The 9,606-nt window shown below is 33.7% G+C and overlaps 2 long non-coding RNA genes across 2 annotated transcripts; one reads left to right on the top strand and one right to left on the bottom strand.

Annotated features, from left to right (window-relative positions):
- Positions 1 to 3,819: 3,819 nt before the first annotated feature.
- Positions 3,820 to 4,207, bottom strand: LOC128858482 (uncharacterized). Its single transcript, XR_008454013.1, has 2 exons — positions 4,047 to 4,207; positions 3,820 to 3,950 (listed from the first exon to the last, which is right to left on the bottom strand). It is a non-coding gene; the product is annotated as an uncharacterized LOC128858482 (long non-coding RNA).
- A 4,708-nt stretch (positions 4,208 to 8,915) lies between these two features.
- Positions 8,916 to 9,307, top strand: LOC128858478 (uncharacterized). Its single transcript, XR_008454012.1, has 2 exons — positions 8,916 to 9,075; positions 9,177 to 9,307. It is a non-coding gene; the product is annotated as an uncharacterized LOC128858478 (long non-coding RNA).
- Positions 9,308 to 9,606: the final 299 nt, after the last annotated feature.

Here is a 9,606-nt window from a genome sequence, read left to right as displayed (position 1 = left end):
GGACTTTCTGCTTTCGAAATAGCATATGGGTTTTCGAAGAAGCGCTTTCCTGAGAAATAATTTGTGCAGTTCCCCTTTATCAACTGTCAGGGAATGCTGATGCCTGGGTAGGAGGTCTCTGAGGTCAATTCAGCCCCCTTCCTGGCAAGCTCATCGGCAATTTCATTTCCCTCTATGTTCCTATGTCCTGAAACCCAGATCAGAGAAATGTTACCTGCACACCTAAGCGATTTGATCTCCTCCTTACAAAAGTTTACTAATTTCGTTCTGCACCATGGCGTCGTCAGAGCCTAAATCACGTCTTGACTATTTGACTGAGAAAATGTTAATATCTCCCTCGCTCCCGCGATCCTTAGGCATTTTGCATGCCTGCAGGATTGCAAAAACTTCTGCTCACTCAAGTACTTTCACCATTTTTTTATTAATTTCTACTGTTAATAAAACTCCTGTCTTTTCACTCACAATATGGTAAATTGTTGTATTAAACATATTCGCGAATTAGAGGCAACTTGGAGCCGATTCTGTAAAAATATTAATTGGAGCTTTATAACTTAGTGTGGCAAGTGAACAGTCTTCTGGCAGTGCGTTTGCTACCAGGCAGAACATCGAGACAATTTTAGCCAACTAGACGTTTCATAATCCAGATGAGAGTTTAATAGATGATATAATATGAAGGCGTGCTGTGTATGTCAATAATAAATAGTTACTGAGTAAATTATAGCTCGTTAATAATTAAGACTTCATGCGCATTGTGTGACAAGAGATTTGTAGAGAAGTACAACATTTCACTGTAGACCACCCCCTCAAATCTTCTATTGAACAATGCGACCGCCATAGGTGCTCAGAGGTGAAGTTTGCATTAAAACAAACAAGTTTCAAGTCCATCGCAGCTGTAAGAAAACAGCACGCGTGCTAGAATAGCAGACTGAAGAGTAACTCCAGCACGGTTTCAAACATGAATTATTCCCATGAAGCGAAACGATAAATCAAGGGTGTAAATTTAAGTTGATACTAAGTACTTTATAGAAGTATGAGGATATCAAGGTAGAAAAATTACAGCGTCAAAGAGGTTATTAATTGAGAAAGATTGATTTTAAAAATTGAAAAGAAGAATTTGAAAATTTAACTGAGAAATTGACATATTACAAAGACATAAAATATAACTACCAAGATACGTGTTAACGAATGAAAATTCTTTTAACACAAACGTTTAACAAATTTGCCATAAAAATAAATTATTCGTTAGTTTCCTTTGTAGCTTCACCAAAGCACTCATTTTACTGATAAATATAGTTATATACAGGGTGGGCCAAATAAGACCTACTAATGTTAAACACAAATAACTTTTTTATTTTTTGACATATTTATTTTTCTCGTTTTGTAGGTTATAATTGAATTGTGGGAAATTTATTATGGAACCCTACAGTACAGCACAACTCGTTAAAATTGTCGAGTTTTTCTATTCTTGTCAACGATCAATTGTTTTAACGCAGCGTAAATATCGGATGAAGCGCATTTCCATATAAATGGTTATGTCAACAAACAAAACTGTAGATTTTGGGGCTTTGAAAATCCAAGAGCAACACACCAACATCAATTGCACCCATCTAAATGCACTGTTTGGTGCGGTGTTATGGCCACTAGAGTTATCGGTCCATATTTCTTCGAAAATGAGGATGAAACGCCGGAATCGATTTCAGGAGCTTCTTACAGAACATTGATTGAAAACTTTTTGCGACCAATGGCGGAGCAGTATCCCAACAAGATGGAGCAACTGCGCATATTGCTAGGCAAACTATGGACCTGCTGCGTGAGATTTTTGGCGAATGTCTGATTTCCAAAAATTCAGATTTCCCTTGGCCACCCCGTTCGCCAGATTTGACTGCGCCCGACTTATTTTTATGGGGATATTTAAAACACAAAATATATCTTAATAAACCAGAGACTATTAGACAGCTGAAGCAAAATATTCGAGACGAAATACTAAGCCTTCAAGCAGAAACATTATGTGGGGTAATGGAAAACGCGTTAAAAAGAGCCAATCTTTGTATCGAGAAAAATAGTGGGCATTTGCCTGATGTAATATTTCATACATAATGTACATAAAATATATTCAATGTATAAAAACAATTAACCAAAATACATAAATGATTATTGCAAAAGTTATTTGTGTTTAACATTAGTAAGTCTTATTTGACCCACCCTGTACGTATAAACAGCTAAAATAAAAACTAAATATATTGAAAATTGCAAAACCCAGAAAATCATATGTATGTAAACTGAATGCAGATACCATAAATATGCCCTATTCGTACTAGCTCTGACTACAAAAAAGCAAGACTATCCAAGATATACTGACAGCCCCAGATTTTTCAACGACCCGGTAGAGAGGGAAACTTTAGGACACCTTCTATGTTCGTGCCTTGAATTATCTAAAGCACGAATGAAATGCTTAGAAGCTTCACAATATGAGAAGTTAGAATGTATATCACGATTAGAGATTCAGAGATTTATTACAAGATGTCTACTACAGAGAAACCTAAATGTATAGCTCAACCTAGTTTCACTAAGAACCAATAGGTATATGTGATGGCTTTCAGCCAGACAGGTTAATCTAACCTAACTTGAGCAGAGCCCATAATAACCGAGTTTATTTTAGCCGACTGTTTTTCAAATGCTTGAACTAGAACTTGAGTAAAGGGTACATTGTAAAATAGAGTTACCATGAAGTATACATATAAATAATAAACAATTTTCGATTTGCGTACAATGTAAGGAATATAAAGAAATAGTTTTCGAATTTTAATTACTCAAGCTCAACCTATACAAGGTGGTGCGACTAGAGCAACAGTAACATTAACATATATTTTGGTTTTGTATTTGGATTTTCAAACAAACAAAACAGCACCAAAGAAGCAGGCCACTTTCATATTAAAAAATACCAAACCCTTGGTCACTGTTATTTTTAATTCAACACATCTTATTTGTAGTTATCCCGTACCATTAAGACAATAAAACATTAAGACAGAAAACAACAAATTCACAGTTTTTGATTACATTTCCACTCCTTTAAACACATAGCGAAGCTTAAACTCATGAATTTTTGACGAAGTAACGCCGTCGTCTTTCGTTTTATCAGATTCAAAGTAATATTCGTCAGAACAGTCCCTATCTAACGAATCATCCCTACATCGTTTAGCATTCGTGCTGAAATATATAAAAAGCCTACTAGTTGATCTGGCAGTGACACTGAGAGACTAAATCGAAGAACTGAAATTCCTTCTGACTATACCGTCGTTTCACATCGTAAGTTTTCATTATAAGAAAGATAAGACTTCATCTCTAATGGTCCCTAATGTTTTTGAATGAAAACGTCACTCTTTTACTATACCTATGCGTATTTTATCGCTCAGAACGACAGACGTCTGGCGAGCCTTGCAGCCGAACTAATACGGGCGGATACGAGTATATGCCGACACGCGTCCGGAACGGTAAAACGGCTTGTGCGGCTATATTCCGACACTCGCCCCCAAAAGGTTAATACAAATAACACCCACAATTCGAGCTTCACTTTTTACTGCAATACACAATTTGTCACCATTCTGGAATGGTTTAAAACTAATTTATGCTGAGTTAGCTGCCATGTGACGGAATTCTTAATTGTTTTCCATAATTTCATAGATATTTTTGATCGATATATCCTGTTGGAATTGCTGCTGTTGTTTTTCTTCGTAGGATTGCTGATTCATACTCTGAGTTGGCCCTGATCTCAAAAAATAATGTAATACTTACCAAGTCCATTTATATTTCTTTGCCAACTTATCACAAAATTAATTTTATTTTTATTTTGCTATTTATTTTATAAACATCATAAGAGATTTACAGATGAAAGGCATTTTATTTTTTCCCAGCTGTTACTACAAAATATTCCTGCATGGGTGCTTCAGCAACTAAAATAATGTAGAATAGAACATTACAAGTATATATACATATATCATATTATGATCCAGAGATTACAAAATATAAAATGTATGTTGACTGCTTACCTGCCATGCTCAACATAGAAAGTACGTAGAGTAAACCGCTAACGAGAACAAACAACTTTGCCATTTTGAAGTTTGGACTTGAATATTTCAAATGAAATCAACTTCTCCTTTTTATACGATTTTCTGGGTGCTGAAACGTATAATTTTAAAACAAATTAAGAAAAATACTTAACACTACTCACAAAATTGTAATTAGTTTTTATTTTTAGCTTATGTATATAAGTATATTTATCAGGAAAATGAGTGCTTTGGTGAGGCTACAAAGGAAATTAATGAATAACTTATTTTAATGGCAGATTGGTTAAACGTTTGTGTTAAAAGAATTTTTTTATGTAAATAATTTTCATTCGTGAACACGTACCAAAAAGCTATTAGGCATTTCTTGAGAGAAGTAGTTGGTAGTTATATTTTATGTATGTACATATATGTAATTTCAAAGCCAATCTTTCTTAACTAAGCGCCATTGGTGGGTGAATTCATTAATATCCTGTTTGACGCTGTATTTACACTGTGGAACAAATTCAGGTTAGCAAAAATTAGGTCCATTCTGAGAGTGGCGGGTGAAAATAGAGGCGAAATTAGAAGACCCGTATCGCGCCGTTTGTTTATGTTAGTTCGAAATTTTTTTTAATCGGCCTTCGAAGTTTGCAGTCAAATGCCGATTTTCAGTATATTGTTTATATGGGTTTTCGGCTATAACTCGTCGACTAATTGATATTTTTTCAATCTGTAAAAGCCAAATTATTGCTAGAGACCTGTGCAACAATTACAATTTTTGAAAAAATTGATTTCGAAAATTTTTGTGGTACTTATGAAGCAAAATGTTGGAAAAGTTATTTTTTTTTATGTTTTTTGAAAATATTTTCAACAAAACTAAGTCTTTTTTGCATTTTGTGTGGTCTATAATATGCTTCTCAGTTTCTTTATTGAACTTCATTTGAAAAAAAATTGTCTTAGTTGATAATTTGCGCTTTAGGCATACAGTCATAATACAAAACTTGCGTTTTTTGAGCTTAATATTAATTTATTTCTCATTTTTTATTTACCAATTTTGTTCAGTGTTGGTTTTGAAGAAACATAGAAAAAGAAAATATAAAAATATGGAAAAAAATATAATTTTGAAATGTTAATAACGAAAAGTTTTAAGTAGAAAAATAAAATAAATTAAATTAATAATTTGGCCAGCTGCCGTTTAGCAGGCGGCTGTGGATCAACATCACTGCTCTCTCTAATGTCTTGGTCATCGTCATCATCATCAGAGAGATCGATTATTTCGTCCAACCGATATTCTGGATTTTCATCTGTGTCTTCTCCTTCTTCCTCAGTTTCCTCGTCTTCCTCTTCTTCAAAGGTGTTTTTATACCACCAACAAATTTCAGCGAGTATCGCATCTGGAGATTTCTTTCCTCTGTACCTGAAACGAAAATAGTTTTCAATCGTTAACATGTTTAAATTGTGCACTCTGACCAAGATATTAGAAAAATCTAGGAATTCAAAATATGCACACTCTATAGTTACCTTATTTCAAATGGAAGCGCAGTTTGGTGATGACGTTCGCCTTGCTCATCAGATTCAGTTGGCAACTGTTGAGCGAGTTTTTCAAGATGCTGATGCAAGAGATGAATTTTGTATGACATATTAACCCCAATTTCAGCGAAAGCTGCCAACATGTTTGCAACAGATTGCCTGTAGTTTTCTTCGCGTTCTTTACCCAAAAGTCCTTTGATGACTGCTTTCAATGCGAGCCATGCATTTAATTCTCGGTCTGTCAGAACTTGCTCAAAATCTTGACGACACATTAGTTTCCGTATGTCGGGACCATTAACAACCCCTTCCTGAATTTTGGCCTTACTTAGTCTTGGGAAAATGTCTTTCAAGCGGTTGAATACTGCTGGTCTTTTTGCGATACATTTCAAAAAATTTTTAGCAATGCCAAGTTTAATGTGGAGCAACGGCAACAAAATTTTCATTTTTTGGACGGCCAGATGCTGTTAAGCCTGTAATCAAGGAAACTACTTTGAGGTCGCAGCAAATGCGCCATTGGTGTTCGTTATATTTGACTACTTCCAGAATGTCTTTCAATTTATCGAAAGTTTCACTAGTGTCAGTGCTATACGCAATCGGAACAGAAGGCATTCTATTTGTCTTGTGCAAAAGCACAACTTTTAAGCTGATTAGTGAACTATCGATAAAGAGACGCCAATCATCTTTTTTATAGGTTAACCCTATCGCCTCCATTAACTTTTCAATATCGTTGCAATAAGCGAAATTTTTTGCATCATTGACATTGAAGAACTTTTGTAACTCTTTTTGGCGTTTTCGATATGCTGTTACTTTTGTACCTTTCGTCAGCAAATTATTTCCTTTCAAAAATGAAGCCAGTCGTTCTGATTTTTTCTGAGTCAAACACAAATTTGCAACAATTCCATCCAATTGGTTTTGTGTTATTAGGATTGGGTCCTTTGATGTTTTATAGGATGTACCTTCACCAGGGTTGAATTCTGAGGAGAAATCCATGGGTGTAGCAGCGGTGGTTGTAGTACTGATACCTGTTTGAAGATCAGTACTTCGGTATGTTGGTACTGGAACGAATTCTGAGTGCGGTAATGGTAATTGGACACTTGACACTGCTACATAAGTTTTATTCTTTGTTTTCCTTCTATTCAAAGTTTTATTGTAGTTGGTACATCCATAGCAATTTTCTTCTTGATGTGGGCTATTATCTGACCACATCATTGGTACACCAAGAGGCATAGCCTTCTTCTTTTCACTTTTCCATTGCATAAGACTTGAATAGCAATTAAAGCAAACTTTTTTAGGGGCATAGTTTACGTCATTGATAAACTCTTGCGAGAAATATTGTCTATAGATTTCCAAAAAAGAATCAGTCACATTGCCGCATTTTTCATCGCTTACTATGAAATGTCCACAAATATTACAAAAATGGTTCATTTTACATGTTGGTTCCGACATTTTTAATACAATATATATTATAGAATGTTTTTTTTTTTTGTTATTTTTATGAAACTGATACACTTAACTTAAATCGCTCACAAAATGAAATAGGTTCCAAAAGAATGAATAGCAAATTTTATCGCGACCGAGCGAAAATTAAAAGACATCAGCTTCGGCTGAGTTTCGAGTCTTAACTGAATCTTTATTTTTGAAATTAGTTCGCATGCAGATTGTTAAATTTTTTAGTTCTCATGCTGTTGTAATTTGAAAGTTTCCACTCTTGAAATAACAAGTTGTAAATAATAAGGTCTACAAGTCGCAAAGCGTGCTTAAATGTCGCTATGCCAGTAGATTATGATCATGGCAAGGGCAGGTAGTAAACAATTCGCGGCAATACCTGTACCGGACTATTTGGACCCCCTCTCCTGTCGGTATGAATATTGTGTGGGTCATAGTATGGGAAATGGAATTTTTTTTTTTTTCAGTTGTCTGCCGACTTTTGCTAAGAGCACTGCGTGCTTCTTTTCTAATACATTATAACCGTTATTTAATCAATAAATATTACACTTAATTAAACTGTTGTTTTAATCATTGAGATTTCAACACAAATGTTTACAAATATTATTTTAATAGCTATTGATTGTTCCTGGAAATTCCCTTTCTTAGTTGTATTCTGGGAATTTCCTTTTCCTTAATTATTTTTGGAACATGCTTTCTTCTCGGAAAATCCCTTTTTTAATCCATACTTAGCATTTCCTTTTCTTTAATTGTTTTTGGAATGTTCCTAATTCTTGAAACTTCCCTTTTTAATTACTTCTACCGAAATCGATATTTATTTAATGGTTTTGGGGATTTTTAATTACTATGTGTTTACCAGGAATTTTGGGTTTTTTTACATTAGTTTTATGTAATGAATGTGTGTATATCGCACAAATTTTCGACTGATATTATATTTTTTTCCATGATATTTATGTGATGGATTGAAAACTATATTTTAGATAAGAAAAAAGAGCGAAAAACAATGAGTTCCTTGCCAGATATTGACAAATAATAAGGAAAACGTTAATTTTTCGAACATTTTGTGACTTTCGTCTAAGTAGCTGCCAAAGTATTTAATCCCGTAATTTTCTTTTCAAACGAAATTCAATAAAGAAACTGAGAAGCATATTATAGACCACACAAAATGCAAAAAAGACTTAGTTTTGTTGAAAATATTTTCAAAAAACATAAAAAAAAAATAATTTTTCCAACATTTTGCTTCATAAGTACCACAAAAGTTTTCGAAATCAATTTTTTCAAAAATTGTAATTGTTGCACAGGTCTCTAGCAATAATTTGGCTTTTACAGATTGAAAAAATATCAATTAGTCGACGAGTTATAGCCGAAAACCCATATAAACAATATACTGAAAATCGGCATTTGACTGCAAACTTCGAAGGCCGATTAAAAAAAATTTCGAACTAACATAAACAAACGGCGCGATACGGGTCTTCTAATTTCGCCTCTATTTTCACCCGCCACTCTCAGAATGGACCTAATTTTTGCTAACCTGAATTTGTTCCACAGTGTAAATACAGCGTCAAACAGGATATTAATGAATTCACCCACCAATGGCGCTTAGTTAAGAAAGATTGGCTTTGAAATTACATATATGTACATACATAAAATATAACTACCAACTACTTCTCTCAAGAAATGCCTAATAGCTTTTTGGTACGTGTTCACGAATGAAAATTATTTACATAAAAAAATTCTTTTAACACAAACGTTTAACCAATCTGCCATTAAAATAAGTTATTCATTAATTTCCTTTGTAGCCTCACCAAAGCACTCATTTTCCTGATAAATATACTTATATACATAAGCTAAAAATAAAAACTAATTACAATTTTGTGAGTAGTGTTAAGTATTTTTCTTAATTTGTTTTAAAATTATACGTTTCAGCACCCAGAAAATCGTACAAAAAGGAGAAGTTGATTTCATTTGAAATATTCAAGTCCAAACTTCAAGATGGCAAAGTTGTTTGTTCTCGTTAGCGGTTTACTCTACGTACTTTCTATGTTGAGCATGGCAGGTAAGCAGTCAACATACATTTTATATTTTGTAATCTCTGGATCATAATATGATATATGTATATATACTTGTAATGTTCTATTCTACATTATTTTATATTAGTTGCTGAAGCACCCATGCAGGAATATTTTGTAGTAACAGCTGGGAAAAAATAAAATGCCTTTCATCTGTAAATCTCTTATGATGTTTATAAAATAAATAGCAAAATAAAAATAAAATTAATTTTGTGATAAGTTGGCAAAGAAATATAAATGGACTTGGTAAGTATTACATTATTTTTTGAGATCAGGGCCAACTCAGAGTATGAATCAGCAATCCTACGAAGAAAAACAACAGCAGCAATCCCAACAGGATATATCGATCAAAAATATCTATGAAATTATGGAAAACAATTAAGAATTCCGTCACATGGCAGCTAACTCAGCATAAATTAGTTTTAAACCATTCCAGAATGGTGACAAATTGTGTATTGCAGTAAAAAGTGAAGCTCGAATTGTGGGTGTTATTTGTATTAACCTTTTGGGGGCGAGTG

Source organism: Anastrepha ludens, chromosome 2 (assembly GCF_028408465.1).
Source record: "Anastrepha ludens isolate Willacy chromosome 2, idAnaLude1.1, whole genome shotgun sequence".
Classification (NCBI taxonomy): Eukaryota; Metazoa; Arthropoda; class Insecta; order Diptera; family Tephritidae; genus Anastrepha; species Anastrepha ludens.
The sequence above is the reverse complement of the archived record's forward strand: the minus strand, read 5'-3'. Positions and strand labels throughout refer to the sequence as shown.